A 17,468-nucleotide genomic window follows, 5' to 3' on the forward strand; every position below is an offset into this window, starting at 1 on the left:
TGTATTTGTTGATTGATCAGAGAGAGAGAGAGAGAGAGAGAGAGGGGGGGGTGATGGTGGGTGTTTACATCAGGAAATGTCGATGAAGCAGAAAGGACACTGCTGACGAAGGGGTAGGGAAGGACAATTCACACCTCCATATCTTCCTTCTCATTCTCCTCTTGTTTCTGCGCCACACACACACACACACACACCATTTACACGATTATCTGAACGTCCCCACCCTCTCTATCGCTATTCACTTTTAAAAGTACGGCCCTTAGTCTTTCATCTCAATATACAAACGTTATTTACGAGTTCAACTAATTTTCTTTTTACTCCTCTTTGTTTATTCACTTATTCATTCATATTTTCGTTATCACCATCTTTCATCACAAAACAGCTACGCATTCAACTTATTTTCTTTTTCTTTTTCTCTATCTATTAATTTCTACTCTTAACTAATTTTCTTTTTACTCTTTATTTATTCATTTCTTCACATCTGTTCATTATCTCAGTCTCATCTCAAAACACAGACGTTATTTAGTCATTCAATTCCTTTTCTTTTTATTCATCTCTATTTATTAATATTCCACTCATTCAACTAATTTTCTTTTTACTCCTCTTTATTTATTCATTTCTTCACTCATTCATTATCTCAGTCTTTCATCTCAAAACACAGACGGTATTTATTAACTTATCTCCTTTTCTGTGTACTCATTCACTCTTACATTCTATATATCAGTCTGTCGCTTCACATACAAACATTCATTCATCTATTTATTTATTTATTTATTCATTTTCGTATGTAAGAGGAGAAACCATCCAAGGAGAGAGAGAAAAAAAGGCCCACTTATTTATCAGTTCTCCTGCAGGTCCGAGTCACTTATCCCAGCTTATCTCTATTAGTAACGTTTTTATATATTTCTTGAGCATCATACTCATTATATCAGTCTCTCGTCTCATATGCGACATTTTCTACCAACATGCGGGGCTCTTTTTTTTTTTTTTTTTTTTTTACATTACAAGGGCACTGGCCAAGGGAAAACAAAGTGTTGGAAAAAAAAATCCCGCTGGTTGCCAGGCCCTGTTGAGAGGAAAGTAGGAGAAAGAGAAAAAACAAAAAAATCTAAAAGGAGGGTCCAGTTAACGTAAGAGGTGTCTTGACACTCCTCTTTTGAAAGAGTTTAAGTCATAGGCAGGTGGAAATACAGACACAGGTAGAGAGTTCCAGAGTTTACCAGTGTAGGGAATGAAGGAGTGAAGATACTGGTTAACTCTTGCATTAGGAAGATGGACAGAATAGGGATGAGAAGAAGTAGAGAGTCTTGTGCAGCGAGGCCGCAGGAGGGGAAGGCATGCAGTTAGCAAGTTCAGAAGAGCAGACAGCATGAAAACAGCGGTAGAAGACAGATAAAGATGCAACATTGCGGCGGTGACTTAAAGAATCAAGACAGTCAGTTAGAGGAGAAGAGTTGATAAGACGAAAAGCTTTAGATTCCACCTTGTTTAGTAAAGCTGTGTGTGGATCCCCCAGACATGAGAGCCATACTCCATACACGGGCGGATAAGGCCCTGTACAGAGCAAGCAGCTGGGAGGGAGAGAAAATGGACGAAGACGCCACAGGACACCTAACTTCTTGGAAGCTGATTTAGCAAGAGTAGAGATGTGAAATTTCCAGTTTAGATTTTTAGTGAAGGATAGACCGAGTGTGTTTAATGTAGAGGAGAGGGAAGTTGAGTGTTATTGAAGAAGAGAGGATAGTTGTCTGGAAGGTTATGTCGAGTAGATAGTTGTAGAAATTGAGTTTTTGAGGCATTGAACAAAACCAGGTTTTCTCTGCCCCAATCAGAAACAAGTGAAAGATCAGAAGTTAGGCGTCCTATAGCATCTCGCCTTGAGTCATTTAATTGTTGTTGGGTTGGGCGTCTGTTGAACGCTGTTGAATAATGCAAGGTGGTATCATCAGCATAGGAGTGGATAGGGCATTGAGTCAGATTTAGGAGATCATTGATGAATAATAGAAAGAGAGTGGGTGATAGGACAGAACCCTGTGGAACACCACTGTTGATAGTTTTAGGGAAGAACAGTGACCGTCTACTACAGCAGCAATAGAACGATCGGAAAGGAAACTGGAGATGAAGGTACAGAGAGAAGGATAGAATCCGTAGGAGGGTAGTTTAGAAATTAAAGATTTGTGCCAGACTCTATCGAAGGCTTTCGATATGTCAAGGCCGACAGCAAAGGTTTCACCGAAGTCCCTAAAAGAGGATGACCAAGATTCAGTTAGGAAAGTAAGAAGATCACCAGTAGATCTGCCTTTACGGAAACCATACTGGCAATCAGAGAGAAGGTTGTGAGCTGATAGATGCCTCATTATCTTCCTATTAAGGATAGACTCAAAGGCTTTAGAAAGGCAGGAAATCAAAGCTATAGGGCGGTAGTTAGAAGGATTGGAGTGGTCACCTTTTTTAGGGACAGGTTGAATGTGAGCAAACTTCCAGCAAGAAGGATAAATAGAAGTAGAGAGACACAGATGAAAGAGTTTGACCAGGCAGTGAGCGAGTTCGGAAGCACAGTTTTTGAGAACAACAGGAGGGACTCCATCCGGACCGTAAGCCTTCCGAGAATCAAGGCCAGAGAGGGCCAGGAAAACGTCTTTATAAAGAATTTTAATTTTAGGGATGAAGTAGTCAGAGGGTGGAGGAGTAGGAGGAATATGCCCAGAATCATCCAAAGTTGAGTTGGTAGCAAAGGTTTGAGCGAAGAGTTCAGCTTTAGAAAAGAAGAGACAGCTGTAGAGCCATCTGGATGAAGTAAAGGAGGAAAGACGAAGAAGTAAAGTTGTTAGAGATATTATTGGCTAGATGCCAGAAATCTCGAGAGGAGTTAGAATTGGAAAGACTTTGACATTTTCTATTGATGAAAGAGTTTTTAGTAAGTTGGAGAATAGATTTGGCATGATTACGGGCAGAAATATATAGGGCATGAGTTTCAGCAGTTGGATGGCTACGGAACCGTTTGTGAGCCGCCTCTCTATCATTGACAGCACGAGAACAAGCAGAGTTAAACCAAGGCTTTTTAGCTTTAGGGTTAGAGAAAGTATGAGGAATGTATAGCTCCATGCCAGAGATAATCACCTCTGTTATGCGCTCGGCACAAAGAGAAGGATCTCTGACATGAAAACAATAATCATCCCAAGGGAAATCAGAATAGTACTGCCTTAGTTCCTCCCACTTAGCAGAGTTAAAATGCCAGAAGCACCTCCGCTTAGGCGGGTCCTGAGGCTGCACTGGAGTGATAGAACAGGTAACGGAAATTAGATTGTGGTCGGAGGAGCCCAACGGAGAGGAAAGTTTAACAGAGTAAGCAGAAGGGTTGGAGGTTAGGAAAAGATCAAGAATGTTGGGCGTGTCTCCAAGGCGGTCAGGAATACGGGTAGGGAACTGCACTAGCTGCTCTAGGTCATGAAGGATAGCAAAGTTGAAGGTTTGTTCACCAGGTTGGTCAGTGAAAGAAGATGAAAGCCAAAGCTGGTGGTGAACATTGAAATCCCTAAAATGGAGATCTCAGCAAAGGAAAGTGAGATAAGATGTGCTCCACCTTGGAAGTCAAATAGTCAAAGAATTTTACATAGTCAGAGGAATTAGGTGAGAGGTATACAGCACAGATGAATTTAGTTAGAGAGTGACATTGAAGTCTTAGCCAGATGGTAGAAAATTCTGAAGATTCAAGATTGTGGGCACGAGAGCAAGTGGTGTCGTTACGCACGTATGCGCAACATCCAGCTTTGGATTGAAAATGAGGATAGAGCAAGTAGGAGGGAACAGAAAAGGGCTGCTGTCAGTAGTCACAGACAACTGTGTTTCGGTTAGGAAGAGAAGATGAGGTTTAGTAGAGGAGAGGTGGTGTTCCACAGATTGAAAATTAGAACGAAGGCCACGAATGTTGCAGAAATTGATAGTGAAAGTATTAGATGAAGTGTCAAGACACCCAAGGTCGACAGCAGAGGGCAGTCCGACCTGGGGACATTTATGGTCCCTCCCAGAGGGGACTCCGAGGCAGGGCGTGGTGAAGCCATTATTAAATTTTGATTTGAAGAGAGTGTAAAAGTGTAAGGTGTTGTAGTGTAGTGTAGGAAGTAGTAGAAGTTGTCTTTAGAGGGCAGGCTGCAGCTGCTCAATTGTATAAATGAGACCACAAAGGGAACCGGGAAGAGAGGACACGGGGAATCACTCAGTCTGCAGCACTGCCTACATCCCCGTAAGTACCTCTCCTGGAGTATTCCACCGGGCGGCAGGTCTTGTTATCGTAGTCTGCGCTAATATCCTGGAAAACTCAATTAAGAACATTTTCGTTGTCCTTCATCCTTCTCCATTCTTTTTCCGCCACGTCTAGCTCTACATCCCGCCATTAGTTTAAAATATGGCGGGAATGAGAGAGAGAGAGAGAGAGAGAGAGAGAGAGAGAGAGAGAGAGAGAGAGAGATTTTAGCTACATAATTATGTTCTCTCTCCCGTCCCTCAATTTCGCCTTAACCCTTTACATTAAGATATCAATTATTTATGTTCTCTACGTCTTAAGAATGTAACCGCTGTTAACTGCTGGTTAGAGAGAGAGAGAGAGAGAGAGAGAGAGAGAGAGAGAGAGAGAGATTACACAGGTTGACCTGCAAAATGGGAGTCACCATAACGTCTTCTCTCTTATCAGTAACTCCATAAAGTCCTATAGGCATAGCTCACTCCCTCGTTCCTTCAAGTGTTTATTTATTTATTTATTTATTTTTTTGCTGACATGAGTATTGTACTAATTCTAAAAATCTCATCCTTCACAGCGCTCGCGTAGAGAAGAAAAAATAGAAAAACATGAAAAACAACCTATATCTGAGCTTCAAAACACGCAACACACATATGCACACATCCCAGGCTCCCTTTAGATCACTCATAGTCAAATACCGATGAAGTAGAAAGTATAGAAAAGGAGAAAGAGGGGAAAAAGTAGAGGAAGAATCTTAAACTCTGTCTGGCAGCTCAAAACAGTGTTGCCACAGCGGGAGTCAAACCTTTTGGTGCTCAGTGAACCTCCAACGCTTGTGAGAGGAGGGTGTCATTTTAGTGCTTCCCGGGATTAATCCAACGTTTTCCCTCTTTGACCTTGAAGTAACAACGTGTGCATGAGGTCAGTAACACTAGTACCACCCATGGAAGGTCAAATCTCACGTGTATCTCTTGAAAATTGTGAGATATTGAGGTTACAGTGAATAGGAGTGAAAATGTTTTGACTCATTTCTCTGGGTGGTCAGGTCAGGTCAGGCGTGAGGCAGGGATGAAGTGGGGTAGGGGTTGAGAAGCACGTGGGTCAGATGCAGTGTTAGTTAGATAAAGGATAGCTGTCATTAATATAGAAATGTGTTATTGTTAATTTGACTGATTCAGTACGTGGTTGAGAGAGAGAGAGAGAGAGAGAGAGAGAGAGAGATTGAATGTATGTGTGTGTATAAATGACTAAATGTTAACTCTGTCTGTTCAAGTAAGTTCCTCTTTCCATCTATAAATAGTATTCCTGTTGAGCTACTTGGTCTTATGACTGGTGAAGTTTAGTAGTAATAGTAGTAGTAGTAGTAGTTGTTGTTGTTGCTGTGTTGTTGTTGTGGTGGTGGTGGTGGTGGTGCAAGGTCGTGGTTAGGTAAGTGTAGTTTTTTTACTACTACTAGGCTACCACCACCACTACTACTACTACTACTACTACTACTACTACTACTACTACTACTACTACTACTACTCCCCACCACCACCACCCTCGTAATTAGCTTTCCCTATAAATAAATCAACTAATAAATAAATAAAAAAAGATTCCCATATTTTATTACACTCCACCATTCCACACAGCTGTCCGCTCCCCTCTACCCTGTCCATCCGTTCATCTATCTATCCACTTGTAAACTCCACGCTCCACCCATCCACTTCTATTTTTCATCTATCCAATATCTATATCTTTCTCACCGCACGTAAACTTTATCTCCTTGCTCTCTCTCTCTCTCTCTCTCTCTCTCTCTCTCTCTCTCTCTCTCTCTCTCTCTCTTAAGGTTATCCTGTAATTAGTAATTAGACTATATTCCTAACATACCGTAAGGACAGTTATGAATAACCGTGAACAACCCGTGAGAAAAATCATAAAATATTCAGTGTTCACCAGCCGTACAGTCATGATAGACGTCCACCCTAACTCAAACCACCTGACAACTGTTAGATCATTCACTGCCTGAACCTAAACAACTTGACAACGGTCAGATAAAAGAATCAAAACCCTCAGTTGGTAGGAACACTCTCCCATTGGCTGGAGAAGACACGTCATGACTGTAAGACGCACTGATTGGTAAAGTACCTCTGAACGGCGTCACAACACCAGTTGTGGCGTCGCTTAGGGGTGTAAGGAAATTTTGAATTACCTTAGGGCGTCAGTGGGTTAGTGAGCGCGCCGCCTAAACGATCAGGTGCGAGGTCAGTAAAAAACATAAACTCAGAAATTTACTAAAAACGAAACAACGTACCGGCTTTCGACCATGAAGTGTGAGTGTGTGCGTGCGAGACATTGTTAATTGTGCAAAGAATTATCCTTTGTAATAAAACCAAGAAAGGAACTTGGTGTTTAATGTTATACACCTGCTGGAAGGCAGAGAAACATACACATTACCACACCAACAGTGGACCGATAGCAACGGCCAGCAACAGTCTCTCTCTCTCTCTCTCTCTCTCTCTCTGTTTGTGTTTGCTGTTTTTATTGTTTGTTTCTTTCTGTCGCGTCACTTGAGTTATATCGGGAAGCCGTGACGTCACACAGATACTCCACGTAATAGTTTCAGCTCCTTCCCCGTCCTCCCCGTCTCTCTCTCTCTCTCTCTCTCTCTCTCTCTCTCTCTCTCTCTCTACAGTTCTCAAATTGTGGCTCGCGAGATAAGTATGGATGGATTGCAGAAATATAAAAAGATAGAAATGAAATAGAATAAATATGCTTTCATTGTGTAATACCACGCTTGCAGTTGAAACAAGAAGCTACCCAATCCTCCCTCCCCTGTCTTCTCTCCACCTCCCCCTTCCCATCCTCTTTCCTCTCCCTAGCCCCCCCCCTCTCCTCTCCTCTCCTCTCCTCTCCTCACCAACTGCCACGAGGTTACCAGAGAAATGATAGTAAATGCATTTTGTTTTTGTATGTTTTCATTTCCTTGGTTGAAAATGTCATCTTTTTTTTTCGTTAATCGTTATTTAGAAAGTTATTTTTCGTAGTTCATAGGAAGTAACTGGATGCAAAGTTAACTCCCTTCAAAAGAAAAGAGAAAAGAAAGAACAGCCTTCACCTCCCGGCGGCTCTTCCCTTCGCCTCCCTTGTGCTCTTGAGTCCCATCCTATTCCCCTCAGACGCTTGTTCACCACCAGTAGCCACCCAACCCAGCACCCTCGAGCCTCTTCTCAAGCCCAGGTAGTACAGTACTGGCGTCCTCCACTTGGGAGTATTCTCTCTTTCATCCTTCTCAGAAACTCTTGGAATGACTCGTCTTTTCACTGTTTCCTATTCTATCCACCTCTGTAATGCAAGCTCTAACCAGTATTCTTCTTTCATCCTTTCTAGTCAAACTCTTGGAATGACTCGTTTTTTTCACTGTTTCCTATTCTATCCACCTTCGTAATGCAAGAGCTAACCAATATTCTCATTCTTCCATCCTTTCTAGTCAAACTTGGAATGACTCGTCTTTTCATATTGTCTCTTATTCTATCCACCTCCGTAATGCAAGAGCTAACCAGTTTTCTCATTTCGTCCTTCTCACAGTCAAACTCTTGGAATCAATCGTCTTTTCATTTTCCTTTTGCCTCTTAACCACCTCCGTAATGCAAGAGTTGGCCAGTATTCATATGCGTTCATCCTTCTCAGTCAAACTCTTGGAATCCCTCGTCTTTTCATGTTCTCTTTGCCTCTTATCCAGCTCTCTAATGCAAGAGCTAGCCAGTATTCCTATTCTTTCATCCTCCTCACAATCAGACTCGTGGAATTACCTTATCTTATCATCTCCCCTTTGCTTCCTGTTGTATCCGCCTCCGTAATACAAGAGCTAGGCAGTATTCTCACACTACATTTTCTTTATTGCGGATCATGATGGGTTGAAATGTTCTGGACAGATAAGGTTGCTCACATAAATTTGAGAATTGCTGCTATGGAGATTTGATAACTGTATTTTATTTAAACATATATTAATCTGATTTTGCTGAGATTTTAAAAAGATTTCCTGGGATGCAGATTTTTTTGCCCGAATACTGAACATGTGCGAGAAAATTCGGACGTATAACAACTCTAAATTAAATTGACTTGAAATTGAGTTTCTTTTTTATTTACTTTTTGCAACTGGCATTTAAAAGACTTGACATTTTAATTCCAGAAAACCAATCTACTTTACACACACACACACACACACACACACACACACACACACACACACACACACACACACACACACACACACAGCACTGGATATCTGGAACGGCTTGAGTGGAAAAGACTGTAGTAGCAGAAAATGTGCATATATTTAAGGAAAAATTGAATAAAAGTAGATGTGAAGACATTGTGGTAGAGAGAGAGAGAGAGAGAGAGAGAGAGAGCCTGTACACCAATCTTGTTCTGCATTAGTTACTGGAGTGGGAGAGGAGGGGAAGGAATAAGTGCAGGTAATCTAGTTTAATCCTTCTATGTTAGGTGCGCCTCTCTCTCTCTCTCTCTCTCTCTCTCTCTCTCTCTCTCTCTCTTCTCTCTCTCTCTCTGGTGTGTTGGGGACTTGGGGTGTGATGCAGTCAGTCACTTCCGCACAGGGCAGCCAACCGTTACTTCAGTCTCGTGGCGTCAGTGGTAGTCTCCAGTCTGGTGCAGTTTTGTGTATCCTGTTCGTCTTACTCCGACACTCGGCCGTTCTTATCTCGGCTCTTCGCATCAGGATGCAACGGAAGCCACGTTTTCAAAAATGTAGTTTTAATGATTTTATTGTTTGATTTTTTTTTTTTCTTATTCCTGTGATGGTGTTTGGTGTGTATTTGTGTTTGTATCTTGATTATTAAATGGAGTTTCACTTAAGATAGGATTATAAGTATGGTAGGAAACGCTTATCTATTTCTAAATGTAAACACTAGAAAAAATATGTAAAGTATGTAAGGAAAGTGATGAATTTGTGTTCAGTGTGTGATGTAACTAAGAATTGATGTGTTCAGTGTGTAAGGAAAGTAATTTAATCTGTAATCTATAAGGAAACTAACAAATATCTCGGTAACATCACTAACATCTTTGAACAAGGTAGTATCTGCACCAAAAGAAAACTAGAAAAGAGAACCCAACTGATCCCCTTTAATTAATCTTACTTGATCTCCTTCCTATCACTTCCAATCTTCTTATCTTAGAATACAATGCATCCTTCGTCATGTTAGGCAGTCTAAGACAAGTTGTTTCAGTATCTAGGCATGTCTCGGTCCAATCCATCCATTTATCGACAAACAATGTCCATTCAGAAGAGACTAAGAAACTGGTCTGTGATTAATTAAGGAAGTGAAGGTTTGTCTAATCTAAGAATACTAGTAACTTGTGTCCAATTTAATATTAGCAAATTTGTGATCTTTAAAGAATGTGTTCAATCTATAAGGGAAGTAAGAAACGTGTCCAGTCTTTAAGGAATGGTAAATATGTTTAATCTATAAGAAAATGAAAAATATGTGTCCAATTAATAAGGAAATTAAATCTATGTCAAAGTTATAAGGAAAATAAGAAATAGGTGTCCACTTTATAAGAAATTTAAAAATGTGTCCAGTTTATAAGGAAAAGAGAAATGTGTCCAATTCATAAGGAAACGAAGAAATATGTGTCTCAGTTAATAAGGAAACGAAATATGTGTCCAATTTATACGGAAATTGAGAAATATGTGGCCAACCAACATGGAAGCGAAGAAATCTGTCTCCAGTCTTACGAAGGAATTTGTCTAATTCTTAAGGAAACTAAGAAATATGTAAAATTTATAAGGAACCTAAGAAATATCTGTCCAATTTCTAAGGAGAGAAAGAAATATGTGTCCAATCTATGAAGAGACTAAGAAATGTGTGTCTGGTTCATAAGGAAAGTAAGAAATCTGTGTCCAATCCATAAGGAAACTAAGGAATACGTGTTCAGTTTATAATGAAGCTAAGAAATCCGTGTCCGATCTTTAAAGAAATCAGAAATCTTTGTTCAATACATAAGGAAACTAAGAAATTGCCAACTCGTCCCAATGTAAACACTAACTCGGTCCATTTCAAATTTGTCCCATTGAGAGGGGACTGAAGAGAGAGAGAGAGAGAGAGAGAGAGAGAGAGAGAGTGGCAATTCCTCAGGTGTTGCTTGACGCGACCAGGTGTTCATGTTATTACAGTTTGAATAAAATCACTGCAATTTTCCTCCATTTGAGTGAGTACTTTGAATTTCGTTCCCGTTGAGTCTTGTGTAAATGTTGAAACTGCACTGGTGATGATTTTTTTTCGGATTTGCTTATTTAAATGTATTCACACTTTCAAGGGACTCGTTTGTAATTATCGTTTTTTAGAGACTTGCATGTCAAAATGTACAAAAAATATAACTGGACTCTTCTATTTATCAAAAGGATTTAATAGTCTTACCTTCTTCTTTGGGCTATGTTTCTTCTGTGGCTCACTGTAATATATTCCTCCTCTAATGTTGACTCATCTGTGCTGGCTGGCTGTCTAGTTTTACTCACTCGGGTGAACCACACTTTCTTCATCTTGTCTTTCCTTGTTCATCTCCGTTGGGAACTCTCTATCTTTTCATTTCCTAATACAAGAGTCGACCGGTATTCTCACTTCATCCTTCTCATGGTCACTCTTAAAAATTACTCACCTTTTCCCTTTTTCTATTGCTTCTATACCATTTACCTCCCTAATGCAAGAGTTGGTTGGTATTCTTGCTCCCTCATCTTTCTCACTGTCACTCTTGAAATTGCTCTCATATCTTTACCTTGCTTTTGCCTCCTTTGCTATCCATCTCCGTACTGCAAGACTTGACCGGTATTCTCACTCACTCATCCTTCTCTTTGTCCCTCTTCAATTTTTTATCTTCCTCTTGCCATAAGTTTTTAGTCTTCTTAGATTAGACAACCCTTCACTTCCTTGGTGAATCAGAGACCAGTTTCTTAGTCTCTTTTGAATGGACATCGTTTGTTTGTCAATAAGTGAACGGATTAGACTGAGAGACTTATACCTAAACACTGAAACACCTTGACTTTAAAATGCAGCATATAAGGCATACTAAAATGTTTCAGATCGGAGTTTTACAAAAGAGGGAATCTATATGTTAAAAGAGCGACAACATTTTCTCGAAAGAGCGACAGATTTACTATTAAAAGAGCGGCTACATTTTACAACAATTGAGCGTCTTAATTACCTCTTCCGTTAGCCAGATGTAAATATCTGTTGCCCCCCGCTCACCACGGGGAGGTGGAAGTAGGCTTTTGAGCAGGAAAAATATTTTGTTTTAAAGTGGCTTACTACGATCAGTGTCATATTGGTTAAATGTGTTCAGATCATATCTTCGTCAGTTAAATGTGTTCAGATCATATCTTCGTCAGTTAAAATGAATGTGTCAGTTAATACGAAGATAAAAGATATTGAAACTGCAACCCATAGATTGTAAATACTGACGTCGGTTAATATCCAGCGACTTGTACTTGGCGAACTGAGTTATGGCATATTCACACTTCTCTTTATCCACTTTGTTTGGGACAGCTGGCATGCCGGTACTTCTGATTTTCAAGTACGTTGTTGCTTGGAGCTTCTTAACTACATCCATGAAGATGGATGGGTGAGCTTTGTAAAATTGTGCGTTGAAATGCGCATGAAAGGATTCAGCCGCATTGTTTGTGCGATTGTCGTTAGAGGGTACTTCAGCCCAAAGCACTGGTGGAAACTTGGAATGAGGTGTGACATAGTTATCAACGAGATAGTCTGCATAATTAGTACATTTTTCATTCTGTGGTGCGCATGACATCAGTTCCTCAATAAAACAGTCTTCAATATCAGCAGGATCAATGAAATGGAGACCATAAGATAGTTTTAGCCACTGTCCTATATCACTGTTCATGTCTGTATTCTTTACTTAAGCCTTACGCCTGCCCTAAATGCAATCTACAGCATTTTATGATTGCATCCGAAAAAGTGTCTTTCAGGATAGTGAGCATGGGGAATTCAAAATCCACGTGTATAACAGAGACTTGCAGTTGCAGATTTTTTGATAAACAAATATCATGTAAGCATTTCCACATGGTTCGGTAAATCTCCTCCGATTTACCTGGTAAAAGAACATATACTAAAGGAATATAGTGGCCATTACATAAGCCATGGATAGAGTATACAGTTGATAAAAATATTTTGGACAACTCTTAAAGTTGTCAATAAAAATCTCCTCTGCAGAAGTTACCAGAACTGTACTGCGTGGAATCACCAGACACACTGACCAGTTGTATGGAAGTAACAGACAAGTTTAACTGGCTGGCCCCGGAACGAGGTGGGGGGTGGGGGGTGGGAGGATAATGAGGCAGTCAGGTCGTCCGCTCTTTTAATAGTATATTTTGTCGCTCTTTAGAATACTCTCATTACTGTTTCGCCGCTCATTTGTCGGGCGCCCGTTTCAGATGTGTTATCCCTCTCCCGGGGATGACGCACACGACGCACTAGACGCGAAGCTGGGTGGCTTAAAATCACCTCAGTTTCCTCTTATTTCCAATTGGAGTGTTCACACCCGATGGGAAACTTTGGGACAGATGCCACCCACACTGCCGCACCGATTCCAAGAACGCCGGGCAGGCAATTTTTCTGGCCATAGCATCGATGGGTCATGCCCCTTGGGACTCCCGACTTTGTGCTTTCGTCTCTAGAGGCATATTTTTTTGGGGGGGACCGCACTGACCTGACTCCTCCACTTTCCCTTACTCACTCACTGTCCCTCACCGTGAACTGATGATGGATGTCCTGTAGTTGGTGCTTTGTTTCTTGATATCTTGTTCATTGAATAATAGAACTTCAGAGAACTGAGCTGGAGTCAGTCTAAAATGCTTTCCAAATTTCCCTCATCCATTTCTAGCTCTTAAATAAGATGATGACATTCACCACATTCCAGTCGTTTCATATTTGCTTGATATACCCAATTCCTTTTCCTCTTATTATTCAAGGCCAAAGATAACATTAATAATAATTAATGCTCCTCCTTCTCCACCTCAAGAACTGTCAAGCCAATCAACCTCCACCACAACGAATGTCTCGGCTAGCATCGCGCCCGGTGTGAATATACCCATAGCAACCAAAGTCAGCTCGACACTCGTGCGTCGTGTGCCTCGTCTCCGGTGTGAAACAGTCTTAATGCAAGAGCTAATCAATATTCTAACTCCTTCATTTCTTCAACTTTCTATTCAATCATTTCTTGTCTCTCTTTCTGTTCATCTTCCTGTTTCTTCACTCTTCCCTTAACTGACACTGCATATACATCTTCTTCACTCTTCCCTTAACTGACACTGCATATACATCTTCCTCTCCATTATTATTCCACCTTTCTTATGCAAGAGTTGACCAGTACTTTCACACTCCTTTTCCCTCATCACAATAGTAATCACAGCCTTTCCTTCACTCTCTCCACCTTCGTAATGCAAGAGTTAACCATCATTCTTTCCCTGATAATCGTAACAACCTTTCGTGCATAGTACATACACTTTCCTGCCTCAGCCACCAGCATTTCCACAACAACCACACTTAATAAAACCACCAATTTCAGTGACGTGGGTTGGGAGAAAATAACCCGTTGAACTAGCGTGAGGAAGATGGTTGACTGGTTTGGGTGAGGTGAAGGGGGTTGGGGATGGGGGAGGAATGTGTGTCCCTCGTGCTGAGGTTATAATCCTTCTCTTGTCCCCAGTGGGAGGTGTGGCGGCGTGGTGGTGAGCTGGAGACGTGACGCAGTGAGGGAGGTGTTGAGTGTTGGCAGGACGTGAGTGAGTGTTTTGGTTGTGTTTCTGTGGCCCTGATGAATTTTTTTTATCTTTCTGTCCACCTGTCTTCATTCATGGCCTGCTGTTTATTCTTATTTGTCACTTATTATTGTGTTATTATTTTTTAATGAGTTTGTCTTTCTCTGCTTGTGTTTCTCTGGCCTTGCGAATTTGCTCGAGTTTCTGTCCACCTTTCTTCATTCATGGCCTGCTGTTTATTCTTATTTGTCACTGTTATTATTGTGTTATTTTTTAATGAGCTTGTCTTTCTCTGCTTGTGTTTCTCTGGCCTGGTGAATTTGTCTATATCCATCTACCTGTCTTCTTTGTCTAGCTATTCGTATTTGTCACTGTTGTTATTGTGCTAGTTTTAATGGGTATGTCTTTCTCTTTCTGGCTTGCTGAGTGCGTCTCTCTTTCTGTTTTTTTTTTCTGTCTGTCTGTCTGTCTTCATTCATTGTCTAGCTCTTTATTTTCATTTGTCACTGTTGTTGCTGTGTTGTTAGCTTGAATGAATGAGTGTTTCTTTTTCTGCTTGTGTTTCTCTGGCCTGGTGAGTGAGGGTCTGTCTTTCGGTCCACCTGTCTGCTCTATCTGTCTTTTCTACCTGTGTCGTGTTGGCCACTTGTTGATGTGTTATAGTTGTGTTAGTTTCATGAGTGGGTCTTGTTTGTTTGGGTTGTGTTTTGCTGCCGTGATTAGTGAAGTTGTCTTTGTCTGTCTGTCTGTGTACATTCGTTCTCTATCTTTATTTGTTGCAGTTGTGTGTTGTTTAATTAGTGGGTGTGTCTTTCTGTCTACCGCTCTGTTCTATTGTTTGGTTGTGGTTGTGTTATCAAACGTGTCAAATTGGTGGTTTATTAAGCGTGGTTGTTCAGTTTATAAAGAAGTAAAAAATCTGTTTACCTCTTTGTTCTGTTTGGCTGTGGTTGTGTCTTGTTTATTTCTATCAGTTTGGTGTAGTTGTTCAGTTCATAAAGAAGCCAAGAATCGTATCTAAACTGTAGTGTGCTAGATTGATGGGGTTGGTAACTGTTGTGCTTGTTCTGTCACCTTTACACTACTTTACCTTATCTTTTTACCTCCCTGATTGACAGGTATTTGAATTCGGTAAGGCATTTGAATTGATATGAGGCGTTTTAATAAGCAACAAATATTCATCGATTCACGAGCAGCAATAGAAGAGAGGAATGGAATCGGTAATCACGTTGTTAGTGCTGAGTCAATAGGGAGCTTCAAAGAGTTAGTATACATTTATGGATAGGAATGAGAAATGAGATCTGCTTTGGCGTTTTTCATACAGGGACTGCCACGTGTAGGTCTGATGGCTTCCTGCAGTAACCCTTGCCTTTTTGTGCTTCCTAACCCAACCCAACCCTTGCTGTATTGTGCTTCCTAACCTAACCTGACCCACCCTTGCCTTATTGTTTTCGTTTCTTAACCTAATCTGCATTAACCCTTGCCTTATTGAGTTTCCTATTTCCTAACCTAACCTTTACCTTGCTGTGTTTGTGACGTCTTCTAACCTAACCTGCTCTAACCCTTGCCTACTTGTGTTTCCTGTTTCCTAACCTAACCTCTCCTTCTTGTGTTTCTTGTTCCCTTGTAATGCTATTTTCTTTCACGCCACCCAGCCAGACCTAACACAGCAGGCTTTCACGTTCTTAATTGTGGGGAAGCGAAAAGAGTGTATTGAGAAGGAAGGAGAAAATGTATTGTTTGGTAAGATGGAAATTTATCACGTCATGCATTCACTATACTATTGATGGGAAAGAGAAGAAAATTAAACAAGGGAAGAGAAAAAATGTTTGGTGAGATGGAAGTTTGTCTGCACGTGGTGGCAGTATAGTCTTCCAATCTAAACGCGGTTTTTTTTGGGCGTCTCCTTAGCGAATAGCAGGCCTTCCACTGCTGCCACGTTTCACCCAGAATTTGAATGGCCAAGTGTGTGACCTAACCCATCTCTCATTTATCGCTCTCTCCCTTCCTTCCTCACCTCCGCTCTCTCTCTCTCTCTCTCTCTCTCTCTCTCTCTCTCTCTCTCTCTCTCTCTCTCTCTCTCTCTCTCTCTCTCTCTCTCTCTCTCTCTCTCTCTCTCTCCTTGACAATCCTTCCTTATGCCTATATTCAATTTCCATCCTTAAATTCGCACTGTGTGTGTGTGTGTGTGTGTGTGTGTGTGTGTGTGTGTGTGTGGTCAAAAATAATTTATCTTATACACGAATAACCTCATTTGTTTAGATGTCCATTCGTATTGTATATGGAACACAGTTGTTGCACCATTTGTCTTACTAAGGACTATGGTGAACGTTGAATCAAGATTATAACGTTTTCACAGCAAGACTGTGACACAGGACTGCCAGTATTTGTTATTGTGATATGCATATCATAAGCGTGGAATGTTAATTAATTTCTTTTAATATTTGATGATACTGGATTTTCGTTAAAGCATTTTGTATGCCTCTTACTTATGTATACGGAGCTCTAATTTGCTAGTTTTTGTAGACTTGGCAGAGCTGGAAGGCCTGTTATTCCCTAAGGAGCCCAGCCATCTCACCTCACGGACGCCCTCACCTGATGCTCCGCCCCTTTCTTTACCCCTCTCCTTGTGGGCAGGTGTGAAGAGACAGCAGCAATGCCTTCACACCTGCACTGCACAGATGTCTCACCATGTGTTTGAGAAGCAATCATGTGCATTTACTAAGCTACGTCGAAGTGTGTCGGTAAATAAATGGTGAATAAATGGATGGATTAATAGACAGAAGTAGAAAGCTGGACGAGTGGATTGGTGGGCAGTTACGTGGGTGGGTGGATAATATAGATAGATGGATAATGGATAGTTAATTAGTGGAGTGTTTAGATAATGTGCAGTAATAAATGTGAGTAAATTGATAGTTAAGTGGATGTGGGGATGATACGGAGAGATGGATAGATAGAGTTAAGTAGTGGTGTGCTTAGATAATGTGTAGTTAATGGATATGAATGAATAGATAAATGAGTGGATGTACAGATAGATAGATATATTTAGGTGAGTGGATGTAAATAGATAAATGGATTGATAGATTAGGTGAGTGGTTAGTTAAGATTGAGTAGTGCATTCAGTCCATCAGTTAAGTGTAATAATTTAGATCTGTATAGACACTAATTAATTGGTCTATCAGTTGAATAGTATGTTATTTCCAGGTAATGACTTGAGCAGATGGACTGGTGGTAGTTTAGTGAGGTAAGGTTGAAACAGTCAGTTAACGAGGCAGGTAGTGGGTTGGATACTCAGGCCACGTGGGATTAGTTAAATGTTTACAAACTAACGTGGCTTATAACGTATAGTGAACATATATCAAAGCAAAAGATGAATATATAAAAATGACATGCGGTGTGGAATGGAGAGAGAGAGAGAGAGAGAGAGGGAGGGAGGGAGGGAGGTTCTGGGAAGTCAAA

General features: G+C 40.8%; 1 protein-coding gene across 1 annotated transcript in view; it reads left to right on the forward strand.

Moving 5' to 3' along the window:
- The first annotated feature begins 4,668 nt into the window (after positions 1 to 4,668).
- LOC123510273 (protein split ends-like) overlaps positions 4,669 to 17,468 on the forward strand; it is a 78,948-nt gene continuing 66,148 nt past the window's right edge. The window contains 2 exon segments of the mRNA XM_045265259.1: positions 4,669 to 5,158; positions 13,958 to 14,033. The gene's annotated coding sequence lies outside the window, so the exon portion shown is untranslated.

This window comes from Portunus trituberculatus, chromosome 28 (assembly GCF_017591435.1).
Source record: "Portunus trituberculatus isolate SZX2019 chromosome 28, ASM1759143v1, whole genome shotgun sequence".
In the NCBI taxonomy this organism is placed as follows: domain Eukaryota; kingdom Metazoa; phylum Arthropoda; class Malacostraca; order Decapoda; family Portunidae; genus Portunus; species Portunus trituberculatus.